Below are 14,474 nucleotides of genomic sequence, written 5' to 3' on the forward strand. Positions count from 1 at the left end.
TCATGGATATTTGCTTGCATTTTCCAACTGTACAATTGAAATGCAAGCACTTCGTTCAGTTTAGCATTACACTGAGTGGTTAATTTTCAAATTAACTATTTGCCTTTCAGAAGTGAAATGCATGTAATTTCCTACTCCCTGACCTGACCAAAGGGAACTCACACCAGTCATGCCCCATGGCACTTTATGTAATGTCCTGTGGGTCCTGAGTTTCACCATCAGATATGAATCAGGGTCAATGTGATGGGTTTACAACGTCAGCCACATGTCAAATACGGCTGTGGACATTTTCCTTGGTAGGACTTAAACTCTTCATATTAAGAGGGAAAGATGCATTAAATACAACAAGGAGTCTTTCTCAGCAGCATGAAGCACACAAGCAAGTGGTTCACTTTCCTCCTCGTCATTGTTTGAGGCTACAAGAACTGCAGTCATATGCACACCATAGTGTACGGCTTGAAATGATGCTAAAACATTCTGTACAGTTCTTGGTGGACGCAGGATCAGTTAAATATTATTAAACAGAACTGATCTACATAAGAAGTGCATAGGCCCCCTCCATTTGTCATCAGAAGCACATGCTTTCTAGACTTCTTGGCCATCTTAGTACCCACTCAAATTGGCTTTCTGGTGATATCACCGAGGTAGCATGGAGGTTAGAATGTGCCTTAGTCACAAGATTCCCACTAGAACAGGCTATTAGGATTGAAAATTATGAGAAAATTAAAGATCAATGTATAGTTGCATTTAGTAATAGGGTTCTTCATGTAACTTTAGAAGGCACTGACGGGGCTGAATAAGCTATGTATAACATGTCCAAAATCCATAAAATCCTTCAAAGTGCCAGATTATTTCTGGTATAGGTTTCATAAATTACCATTCATCTAAGTATAATGATTTTTCCTTAAATATTTGGTTGTGTTTGTTTCTTTCCTTTCAAAACACCAAGATGATGGACATCAAACGGAAGAATGGACTTTGCATGCTTAGGGCCAGATGTAGGAAGCATTTTGCATGGTGCAAACTGCGAAAATCGCAGTTTGCACCATGCAAAATGCCGATTGCGATGCTCATTCACAATTTGCGAGTCGGTACCAACTCGCAAATTGTGAATGCGACTCGCAAATAGGAAGGAGTGTCCCCTTCCTATTTAAGACTCGCATCGCTATGCTAAATTGCTTTGTGACCGCAAATGTGGTCGCAAAGCAATTCACAGTTACCACCAGTGTCACACTGGTTGCAACCCATTCGCAAAAGGGAAGGGGTCCCCATGGGACCCCTTCCCCTTTGTGAATGTTGCCAAAAAGGGTTTTTCAGAGCAGGCAGTGGCCCAATGGACCACTGCCTATTCTGAAAAACCTAAACCAAATGGTTTTGTTATTTATTTTATTTTGCAACTCGTTTTCCTTTAAGGAAAACGGGCTGCAAAATAAAAAATAAAAAACTGCTTTATTTAAAAAGCAGTCACAGACATGGAGGTCTGCTGTCTTCAGCAGGCCACCATCCCTGTGAGTGCAGGGACTCGCTATGGGGTAGCAAAATGCGACCCACCTCATTAATATTAATGAGGTGGGTCTTTGCGACCCCATAGCGAATCGCAGACGGTGTCTGAGACAACGTTCTGCATCCGATTTTGCGAATCGGAAATTGCGAGTCGCACCGACTCGCAATTTCCGATTCGCAAAATCGGAACTACCTACATCTGGCCCTTAGTCACAAACTGTGGTCCTTGATAAAGAGATGCATTACTCAAATGCAAATCGGAACTACCTACATCTGGCCCTTAGTCACAAACTGTGGTCCTTGATAAAGAGATGCATTACTCAAATGCATCACAAATAGCGTTTAATGGCATGCTTCTACAATGCTATGTATCACATCTTTTTCCTGATCCCATGCCCACTGATTTCAATGCAAATCGAGACCCTATGAGCCTTACCACCAATATGTTTCTGTATGAAAACAAACTATACTTGCAGACGAGAGGGAGTAGATCGAAAGGAGGCAAAATGTGAGTCAATTGTTACAAGTTTGTGTGCTGCTGGTTTTAAAAACAATGTTGTTTTCTAACAAGCTGGGCAGATTTTGTGAAAAATTTAAATGGTGGAGCCATTTCATAAAATACATTTGCTTAATTTAAGAATCTCTTATTCCCAGAATAAAAACAAGAGTTTAATTACTGATTTTAACCTGTAGTTTATCATGAATGAAGAATGATGCAAAAGTAGATGCTAAACATCCAGATAGTTAATACTGATTGTTACTTGTCAGTTTAGCAGAAATTTCTACCATGAAGTATACTCCACATGTGTAGCACCTATCATGATGGAAGTGCTAGTCATTGTGAAGGAGTAACTGTCCGGGGGATAATGCTAATACGTGACGGAGGGAGGCTTTCATTTAGAGTTCAGAAGGTAGCTCACCATCTGCAAGGATGGCGGAGGCCATTACCTGTGCCAACCTGGGGGACTACCGTCCACCATATTTAGAAATCCCTGCTGGTCTGGTGAAGATCTCTGTTCCTTCAAAGGAGCCGGCACCATGGCAGCTCCCCGCACGGCACTATAACTTTGCTAACTGGCTGCCATGCTCCATGCAGTTTAATATGTGGCTGTAACAACCAAATGTGCTTTAAGTCGCTCAAAAGATGACAGCCTCTCCAGGATGCTACACTAAAGTGAGGGTAGAATTTGCTTACCTTAGCTGCACATACCTACCAATCAGGGACGATGTTATAATGGCCCGTCCTACCAAGTATGCTATTTGAATGCTATATAATAGTTTCCATTGATCTTGCCCCTCCCGCTAGGAATACCATTACAGATCAGCATACTTGGGTGCATTACAGAGAGTGAAGCACCCTAGAGTCTAATATACAAAGTGGAAATGATTCATGCAGCAAACTCTTCTCATAATCTTCTCAGTCGGGGTTAAATCACAAGTAGATCCTCCCCTAATCGGATACATTACCCAGTGTTGTAATTGAATGTGTTGTTATCTCTGCCCCATCTAAGTGAAACAGTTGTTTGCATGATTCAAAAGAGAAAAATTCAGATACCTAAAACATTTCAGATACAGTTCAGCAATTTCATACTTTTCACTTGCCAAAGAGCCAAGGTTCTAAAGCTAGCATGAAGACCATATTATGATGGAGGGGATATATGGTGAGGCAATGTTGCTAGGTTAAAACATCATATGAAGTTTTCCCAATTTTTTCAGTGCTTGTAGGAGTACAACTAGAGGCATTTGGAGTCTATGTAGCTTACATTTCCATGTCAAATACTACAATATTTTGACCACGATAATTCTATCCATATGTTTCCACAGATTGTTGGCTTCCCTGAGTGACCAGTTTGAAAGGACCTGCTGAGTTGCCCTGTATAGTGGCATCACTAGTAGTGGTGGAGACAGATTGGGCACATGCACCAGCTGTATTTGGCCTGCCCAGCCCAATCCCCATACCCTTGTGCCCCACTACTAAATTTTTTGAATGTACCATGGGGCAATACAGGAAAAACAACATTGCACCTTCCCACGCACATTTACTTGTCCATCTGCCTTTCACTGCAAATCAGCATTTGTTTGACACCACCAAGGAGGATAAATGTTTGCTTAAAATGTTTAAATCTAACTTTCCATGTATGTGTGTGGATTACTGATTGAGGTGGTGCTAAAACTCTACTCTAGTAGGAGCCACAGTCTTTGTCAGGGTGAAGCCAAAAGCAACCCCAAAGTTACCTGTGCGCAACCCTCCGGTAGCTTGGCACAGAGTAGTCAGGCATAACATAGACGCAACATGCAAAGTATTTATGTAGCACTTCAAACAGTATCAAAGTGAAAATACAACAAAAGGCAAACCCCACACCAATTTAGAATAATTGAAAAAAATGAATAAATCAAAACCAAAATGGCAAAAATCCAATCAGTAGAACCGGAGATCTGCAAGTTTAAAGATTTCCATGAAAATAATGCCAGAAAGCGAAAAGCACCAACTGTGAATATCTGGTCACACTGGACTAGGAAAATGTCACAAGTTCAGGCTGACAATGATAGAGCACGAGCTGGCTACTGGAACCAGGTAGGTGATCTGAACAATAGTACCTTAAATCCTGGTTGTGAAGTTTTGCAAAGTCCTGCGTCGAGGGTGCGTTGCGTAACTGAGACAATGCAAAGTCCTGGTGGGAGATGCGTCATGCAGTGTCAGTTCTGAGCAGCCCTGAGGCTGCAATGAGAGATCCTGCATCATCGATGAGGAGGCCGTTGACAAGGGGCTTGCAATGTGAAGTCCTGCATCAAGGATGCGTTGTGCACCAAATGGTTCTGAAGAAGCTGAGGGGCTTGTGATGCTGAGTCCTGATTCATCCTCGACAATGCCATAGACGAGAGTCTTACGATGTGAGGTGATGCGTCATGCAGCCGAGGTCTGATGGGGCTGCGGGCTTCAATGTGAAGTCCTTTCATTGCAAAAAGTTAAATGCAGCAGAGGTGATTCATTGGTTCTTCTTGGAGTTACGCTGTCCAGGAGGGGAGATGAGTTGCTGCTGCTGGATCTAAAGATGGCGTAGCAGAGCACCTTCAGTCCCACTTCCAAGGGTCCAGGACTGGAGTGGCATCACTTGGCAGGGTAGGACTCACAGATGAAAGAGTCCAGGTGCTGGGTTCAAGGTTGCTGGGGCCTTCTGTCCTTGAGGCTTGAGACAGGAGGCCAGCCATCTGGGGTTCTAGGTACAACAGATGCAAGTCCAGTCCTTCTCACCCAGGCAAGAGAGTAGCAGGCAGCAGTTCAACACAGCAGGGCAGCAGTCCTTCAGAGTAGCAGTCCAGCAGAGTGGTAATACTTTCAGCCACACAGCAATCCTTCTTCATTGCAGAGTCCTCAGGTGCAGAAGTGTACTGAAGAGTTGGGGGTCTGAGATCCAATATTTATATCCAGTGCCTGCAGCTGGGCTTTGTGCAGGGCCAGGCCAAAGATCTAGCCCTGCAGCCTACTCTCTGCTGTGCATGGTCTAAGGATACACTTAGTGAGGGAGTTGGGTGAATATGATAAAGGATTGGTTGGGTGGACATTATACAATGATTGTATGACGGATATGATACAATGATTGCATGGTGAGAACTAGAGTCGGGGAGGGTGGAACTCACAGAGTTTCACTCCAAAGAATTCCATTGAGTTACATGAAAACTTTGTGAGATTCTGCAGAGTTCCCCAAGTGGGCAAAAATAATCACGTCACGCTGATTTTTAGCACTGGGAGCATGTTCCACACTGAAAAACGAGTGCGAACAGCACCATACGGTTTACCACAGGGTGCTGCTGCTTGTGTTGAATTTGCTGCAGCTTGAGTACATTTTCAAGCCCATGCCTGCCATGCACAGCTTTCTCATCAATTGTTTTACAGCAAATGTTGCAGTGATATTATCAATGATCACATAGAAGATGTTATGAGTGATGTAAAATGAGGGGTAATAAGCCGTGCATGGCGAGGACACAAGTTATAGTTACCTTACAGAACAAGTTATAGTTACTTGAAATAATTCTAACTTTAACTGCTGAATTTCTGTGGGTTTGATTGTGTAAAATCTGAACCTAACAATAACATTCATTGTAACCTTTGGTTTCTTAGTGATTTTTTAATTTTCTTCTTTTAAATTCCATTTCCTAACTATAACATTCCTGTAACCTTTGTTTTTTTTCACGGAATTTCAATAGATTTTAATGCTATTTCTTAACAATAACATTCCTGTAAACTTTGTTTTTTTCAGTGAATTTCTAAGATTTTTTAAAAAGTAAAGTAATATTTAATTACCAAATGTTAAACCAACTGCTGCTGTCCACAGCCTTCTGCCATGCGTGTCAGAGGGTTGGCCGCAGGGCCTAGCATGCAGCAAGTCCCTGCATCCGACCCCCTAAAAAGAGCCAACCCGGGAGGAGGGCACACAGCCATCCTCCCTATGCTAAATTCGGCCCTAGAGACCCCATCCCCTGGGGCATGGCACATTTTGTGGGGGAGGAGGGCATGTGAACCCCTCCCCAGGCTGTTCTTGGCCCTGGGGATCCCATGTCCTGATGCCCATCACTGTAATTATGGGGCATGTAGCCCCCCAGGCTGATTTTGGCCCAGGAACCCAATCTCCTGGGGCCCGGCCAATAAGTAAATGGGGCGGGTGGCACACAGCCCCACTACCCTGGGCCGATATCGGCCCCAGAGACCCCCATCCCCTGGGGCCAAGACAATAATTAATGAGGGAGAAGGGCTGCATGGTTTCATCCTCGGGATCCCAATCCCCTGGGACCCAGCCAATAAACAGTGTCCACCAGGGCACCCAACCATCACCTTGTTGCAGGTTGCGGGGGATCTCCAAAGTCCCCGTGGCTCCAACGGCTCACCACATCCAGCAGAAGCAGGCATTGCTCCCATCCACAGGAAGCAGATAAAAATACTGCTCCTTGCAGGAGGGAGCAATATTCAGATCTGTATCCCTGCGGGCAGGGAAACAGATATGAAGTCCGCCCGAGTGAGCAGGAGCATTTTAAAAGCTCCTGTCAGCTGGGAGCAGACTTTGGGCCTGATTACAACTTTGGAGGACGGTGTTAATCCGTCCCAAATGTGACGGATATACCACCTACCGTATTATGAGTCCATTATATCCTATGGAACTCGTAATACGGTAGGTGGTATATCCGTCACATTTGGGACGGATTAACACCGTCCTCCAAAGTTGTAATCAGGCCCTTTGTGTTTGCTCTTGCTTGGTGGGAGCTTTAAAATTGTTCTTGCAAAGAGAGATCAAACAGAGTATTTCCGGACTGTGCCAGTGCGAGCAGGGAAATGGCTGTGTACTGCAGTCAGCACCCCTGGATATAGCTGGAGCTGGCTCTGGGTTATGGTGTCCACAATGTCATTAATAGTTCTGGGAGGGGGGCTGCGTGCCCCCTCCCTTTTGAAATTGCAGCAAGGCCCGGGCAATGGGCTTCCCGAGGCTGAAATAAGCCTTTGAAGTGGGTCTGGGTGCCCCACCCCCTTTTTAGGTACAGGAGGCCCCAGGGGATTGGGTCCTTCTTGCTGAAATCAGCCTGGGGAAGGAGGCTTTGTGTTTCCCTGCCCCATTAGTAAGATGACGGTACCCTGGGGTTGGGGTTCCTGGGGCCAAAATCAGCCTGAGAGATGTCATTGTGTCTCCCCTCCCACTTTATATTAATTTTGGTCTCTGGTGCTGAATTTGGCCTAGGGAGAGGTGCTGCTTGGCCCCCCTCCCCTTCTGAATATTGTCCGCACCCTTGGGAATGTGGTGTCCGAGGCTGAAATCGGATTTGCAGATGCTCTGTATCCCTAGATATCCATAAATCTTTATTTTTTACCAACTCCAAAACTACTGAACGAATTTACACCAAATTACAAAAGCACTCTTCCTGGACAAAGATCTAGATTTTTGCCATATTTTGTCCAATTCCGTTTACCGGTTTCGGCTGCAGTCATGTACAAAATTCCAATGGAATTTGCATGGGAAAAGTTTTAGGACCTCTTCTTCTTTTAGCTCCTGCTTCACGGGTTAACCCAAATTATTCAAGACAGCAGCTCAACTGACTGACGTATACGTTTTGAAAATTACATATAGTTAGTGGCAAAATAAAACACGCTCTCCCAACAGAAACTAGGACCTAACTATAATTACCTACCAGTAGTTTTATATATATATATATATATATATATATATATATATATATATATATATATATATATATATATATATATATATATATATATGTATATATATATATATGTATATATGGATATATAGGTATACACACACACATATATAATATATATGTATATAGATAGATAGATAGATAGATAGATAGATAGATAGATAGATAGATAGATAGATAGATAGATAGATCTAAAAAAAAAAGTGTTTCTGAGAATCTTGTTGTACATGGCAAGTTTTGGGGTGTTCCATCAAGCGGGGAAAAAAGGGAGGGGGCAAAAAATGTTTGTTTCCCATTATAATTGCCATAGGGATTTTGAACACGACTACAGCCCGAACAGCTGGATGGAACTGCACCAAATTTGGTAGAAAGGTAGTTTTTGGTCTAGAGCTTTTGTTGTTTGGTTTAAATCCGTTCAATAGTTTTTGAGATATTAAAAGAAAACCAAATATGCATACCTGGAGGTGAATAATTGTGCCACACTGGGGCACTGATTGACTGGCATTAACTTGAGCAGAAAGTTCCGGCCACCATTTTATTATACTAGGACGGTTCCCGGACCATGAAAAGAGATGTGTAAAAGAAGATATAAGAGGTCAGGGTCGATCAAACCCGACCCTATGGTCGTGTATAGGGTTAATTTGTGAACACAGTATGGGAATAAACATTGAAAGAAAAGGTTTTTTTCACACCAAGAGCAGTATTTGTGAATCTGTTTCGATACACAGCGTGATCCCCTGTGTAGTGTTGCATCAAATTCGTGAATATTGAAAAAAAGAACAACAAAAAAGATATTGGCACACAAATTAACTCATTCAGACACTCACACACCGACCTACAGACCCACTCAGACAGTCATGCACCCACTCACAGACCCACTCAGGCACTCATGCACTCACTCACAGTTCAATTCAGACATTGATGCACCCACTCACAGTCCCAGTCAGACATTTACACACCCACTCATTTACCCACTCAGACTTTCACACACACGCTCACAGACAAACTCAGACACTGACACACCCACTCAAGGCCCATTTAAGCACTCATGGACACACACATAGACGCACTCAGTGACTCACACACCCATTCACAGACCCACTCAGAGACTCATGCACCCACTCACAGACCCACTCAGACTCTTATACACCCACTCACAGACCCACTCAACTCTCACACACCCACTCACAGACGCACACAGACACTCACACACCCACTTGCAGAGACACTTTCACACCCACTCTCACACCCGGAGATACCCTCTACCCTCTCATACCTACTCTCAAACCCAGAAAGACACACTCACATCCACACTCACATCCACTCTAACACCCACATAGACCCTCTAACATCCACTCTCATATGCAGACAGACACTCTCACACCTACTCTCGTACCCAAAGATACCCTCTCACACTTATTCTCACACCCAGAGAGACAGGGCCTGCAGCCAACCCGTGGCCCTGCGTGGCACGGGATTGAGTGGTTATAGGGGGTTAGGCACAGGACCTGGCTGTCCCACCGTGCACAACTAAAGGCAGTGTGCTGCAATGGTTGTATTAACGTATAGTAATAAAAATTCCTTTACGTTAAAATACACATAGAAATTCACTGACAAAAACAAAGGTTACAGGAACATTATAGTTAGGAAATAGAATTTAAAAAAACATAGAAATTCACTTAAAAATGAAAGATTACAGGGGCTCTATAGTGAGGTTCTGAATTTACTCACACAAAACCATAGAAACTAAGCAGTTATAGTAAGAGTTATTTTAAGTAGCTAAGGTAACCATAACTGCTGAAGGAGAAATAGAGAGACAGAGAGATAGAGAGAGAGAGAGAGGTTTTTTAGGTTTTGATGAATTAGATATTTCCAGACAAATAGCAAAATATGGAGTCCAATTCCCAAAGGTAAACTTACACTTTTAGTCTATGTTTAGAACCAAAAGTGTAAGTTTACGATTTTCAGGTATTCACAAAGGTAAGTCACGACTAGTATCTTTACGTCTGCACTAGGGGCGGATCATCCTCATTTGGGGTGGATCATCTGCATTTGGGACGGATCATTCGCACTCAGTGAGAATCATCCGCACTTGGGCCAGATAGTTCGCACTTGGGCTAGATGAGGCAAAAAATGCATACTGTATAAGGGCCTACCCTTCCCCCTCTCAGCTCCAGCTGAAAGTCCTCAGCACACACCCAATCCCAGCCTTGCTGCATACATTAAAGCAAAGCTGCCACAAACAAACCCTTTCAGTCCTTTCAATATGTTGCTGAATTTAGTGGTTTGCCCCTCGCTATTCAACAAGATAATTTGAGGAGATGGAGGAATAGGAGGAGGAGAGTAGAGTGTATCTTCAGACAGAGGCTAAACCTCTTTAGGGTGTCCAGCCAAGATGTCAAGGCCAGATACCATTTCCCCCCAATGCCATTTTGAAATTGGTTTGTGAGTGAGAGCAGGATCCTGACTCTGTGACCTGCAACTCCCGCGCCATCCCAGCCTATCTTAAGATCTTAACAAATCTCCATTTCTTTGTTATGCTGTAAATCCAGAGGGTCTCGAGTGACTTTGTGGGCATTACCCAGGCTAGCATGTCCAGATGCCTGCATCAGGTACTGAGCTGCATCAGTAGGAGAGCCCATCACCACATATGGATGCCCCATACACTGGCCAGAAGGCAAAGGGTAGCTAGGGATTTGTACCTCATTTCATGTTTTCCATGTGTGCTGGGTGCAACTGATTGCACTCATGTGGCTCTACAGCCACCTCGCCCCAATGCACACATCTTTTGCAACTGACACCGCTGGCACTCCATCAACAAGCAGAGTGTCTGTGATGCCAGTGGTAGTTTCATTAATGTCCATGCAATGTTCCCAGGCAGTACCCATGACAGCTATGTATTCCTCAGGTCACTTCTTGGCCGGCAGATGGCAGCAGGATAATTTGGCAACATGTGGCTACTGGGTAAGAACCAAGCACCACACAAGCATGATATGTATAATTGTGTTTGTACATGTGCACAACCATTAGGCAACACTAATTCTCATGCCGCATTCAGACCCCCAACAGGGACACCATGGGGGTCATTACAACCCTGGCGGACGGTGTTAAAGCTGCCGTAATACCGCAAACAGGCCGGCGGACAAAAAAAGGGAATTATGACCGTGGCGGAAACCGCCAACATAGACAGCCACTTTAACACTCCGACCGCCACGGCGGTACAGACAAGCAGCGCGGCGGTCACCGCCAACAGACAGGCGGAAGACAATGTACCGCCCACAGTATCACAACCCGCCAATCTGCCACCTTTTCCGGGGCGGATTCACCGTGTATAAAAACACAGCGGAAACAGACATTTCAAAGGGAAAACGCTCACCTCTACACACTCCACGAGGAAGGAGGACACCATGGAGCCGTAACTACAAATACTCCCTGCTCTTGTCTTCCTGCTCCTCTACGAACACCAGCAATGTAGGCGCCGAAGACAACGGTGAGTACAGCACCTACGACATAGGGGAGGGGGGAGGCAAAAGTCAGGGGTACAAACACGCAACACCCCCACCCCGACCTTCACCCACTACAACACACACACCAATGCATTTCCAAACAGCACAGTAACAACCCACAACCCCCCCGGATGAATGCAAAGACAAAAGGAAATCAGTTCAAACTTTGTAATGTATCAAAATACAGTAACCAATGATATACAGATATATATAAACAGTCTAAAAATCATACATCACGATTAGTACTGCAGGTATGCACATATCAATGTCCGTGGACCACTGGGCCCACAATGCATGGGCAAGGCCCACACTATATACCTGTCCACAAACGGAGAGAACACTGCAGGGGCATCAGATAAAAATACAACAGGCACCTCAGGGGGAAGGGAAAGGGGGGGGCAACTCAGCCGGATGACTGCACCATGCCAGATCCACGACGGGGCTCCATGCCCATTGATGTATCCTGGGGAGTGCAAAGCCACAGTCTCTCAAGTCTCTCCAGTGGGTGGTTTGCCCACTGCTTTATCCTGGGGAGTGCAAAGCCACAGTCTCTCAAGTGGATAACAGTCTCCACTGGTTCTGGAGGGGTACTGGTGCCCAGAGTGCATCACGCTCCCCGTGACGATCCCAGTTCCGTCACTGTCCCAGCTGCACATGGGCTAACGATGCTTGATTTGGCGGTCTTTGCCCTGTTCAGTAGTCTTCACCATGGCGGTCTTTGCCCTGTTCAGCGGTGCTTGCCTTTGCTGTCTCTGACCTGTTCAGCGGTGCATTGCCATGGCGGTCTTTGCCCTGTTCAGTGGTGCTTTGCCTTGTTCAGCGGTCTTCACCATGGTGGTCTTTGCCCTGTTCAGCGGTGCTTTGCCCTGTTCAGCGGTCTTCACCATGGCGGTCTTTGCCCTGTTCAGCGGTGCTTGACTTTGCTGTCTCTGACCTGTGCAGCGGTGTGTGGCATGACGGTCCCTCAGTGCCCAGCGGGGCTGTGGCTGCCGGGGCCCTCCAGGGCACTGACGCTGGCGGTGGTCTCCTGACCAGTGACGATACTGGTGCCCTCCAGGGCACTGACTCTGGTGGTGGTCTCCTGACCAGTGACGATACTGCTGCCCTCCAGGGCACTGGCTCTGGCGGTGGTCTCCTGACCAGTGACGATACTGCTGCCCTCCAGGGCACTGACGCTGGCGGTGGTCTCCGGACCAGTGACGATACTGGTGCCCTCCAGGGCACTGACTCTGGCGGTGGTCTCCGGACCAGTGACGATAGTGCTGGCGGTGGCGTCCCGGCCGGCGGGGAGGATGACGGCCTTCTCCACCGTGCTGCTCTTACCAGACCTGGGAGACCTCTTCTGCCCCTTCACCCCCTTGGGAGGCGTTCCCAGCTGACTCGGCACTCCCCCCGGGACCCTTGTGAGCTGTTTTGCCGGCAGGAGTCTTCACCCTCTCCCGTCGGGCACTTTCCAACTTAAGGTGCTTTACAGGGGGTGGACTGGCAGTGCTTTGGCTACGTGTCACACTGGCTGCCCTGGTTGCCGGTGCACTCCACAGACCTTTAACACGCACCACTGGTACCGGACTACTACGGGAGGTGCTACTACAGGACCTATGAATTGGAGGGGTGGGGGTGGTGGGAAAGAGGTCAACGTTGCTCAGGACGAGTCTCTGACGAACACTGGGATGGGTAGCTGGAGGGGGGCTGGGAGTGGAGGAAGAGGAGGTGGTTGTAGGAGGTGTAACTTTAGGTGATTTGGGTGCAGGTGCATGTACTGGAGGCTGTCGTGAGGTGGATGGATGTTGGGTGTGTGGGTGCCCGCGTTTGTGTACTTTGGGAGGGGGCGTCACAGACACAGTGGGAGTGGACACAGGGGACGTGTAAATGGTATTGGGGTGCTGAGTGCAGGTGAGCGGGGTGTGGTGCTGGGTGTTCTGGTGCAAGTCCTACTGCCTGTAGATGTAGTGCATGCAGGTGAGAGTGTAGACGACACTGGGAGGGAGGAGGGAGACGAGGAGGAGGGGGACACAGTGGAGGCAGTGGATGTTGCTGTGTCTGTATGTGGGTGATGCTTGTGTGAGTGCCTGTGGGATGTGTAGTGCCTATGTTTGCCAGGGCCACTTTTGTGTGTTGAGGTGTGTGCATGCTGGTCTGATGGTGTGCTTGGGATAGGCTGGGGTACACAGGATTGGGTCTGGGTGGAGGAAGTTGGAGGGGGGAGGGTAGACACAGGGACAATGGCTGCCATCAGTGCTGAGGCCAGAGATTGCAGGGTTTGATGAAGGGCAGCCTGACCAGAATGAATGCCCTCCAGGAATGCATTACTGTGTTGCAACTCCCTTTCTACACCCTGGATGGCATTCACAATGGTAGACTGCCCAACAGTGAGTGACCTGAGGAGGTCAATGGCCTCCTCACTGAGGGCAGCAGGGGTGACTGGGGCAGGGCCTGAGGTGCCTGGGGCGAAGGTGATGTCCACCCTCCTGGGTGAGCGTGCACAGAGCGAAGGCTAAGGGGCTGCTGGGAGGGCGGTGCTGGTGGGGGGGTGGGGCTGTACCTGTAGAAGTGGGGGGCACAGATGGTGCCGCCACCACAAGGGAGCTCCCATCGGAGGACGAGTCCGTGTTGCTGGTTGCTGATCCGGTGACCGACGTGAAGCTACCCTCGCCCTCCGTCCCACTGGTGTGTTCAGAGTCCGTGGTTTTGCCCTCCATGGCCATGTGGGATGCAGCTCCCTCGTGCTCCGGTGCCACTGTACCTCCGCCTGATGATGCTGATGCACAAAATAACAGGGAGAGCACAAAAAGGGGTGGGGAAACAGAAGAAAGACAGGTTGAGTGCATGGCTTACCGCTACCGTTGGCAGACAATACAGACACAGCAGCCCCCTGTACTACGCCGTGCTCTTGGCCTCTACAGATGCAATTTCTGGGATATGGCCTACATGGCTATATCCCACATAGATGACACAGGGGCATGTATACCTGTACTTGGCACTCTACAGAGGTGGGGGGGGGCACAGGGCCATGCCTTACGAAGGGGCCTAGCCTACGGAACTCGCCCTGGCCTAGGGAAACCCAAAGCCCTCCTCCCCCACCCAGACCCCTCCACTGCGCGCTAAGTCCGCAGAATGAGAGTGTACTCACCCCCTTGTGTCTGCTGTGATGCCCTCAAGCGCCCATCCAACTCGGCGTAGGCCACCGCCAGGATCCGGAACATCAGGGGGGTCATGGTGCGACGGGCACCCCTCCAACGTTGGGAGGCCATCCCCAGCTGA

This window comes from Pleurodeles waltl, chromosome 7 (genome assembly GCF_031143425.1).
Source record: "Pleurodeles waltl isolate 20211129_DDA chromosome 7, aPleWal1.hap1.20221129, whole genome shotgun sequence".
NCBI lineage: Eukaryota > Metazoa > Chordata > Amphibia > Caudata > Salamandridae > Pleurodeles > Pleurodeles waltl.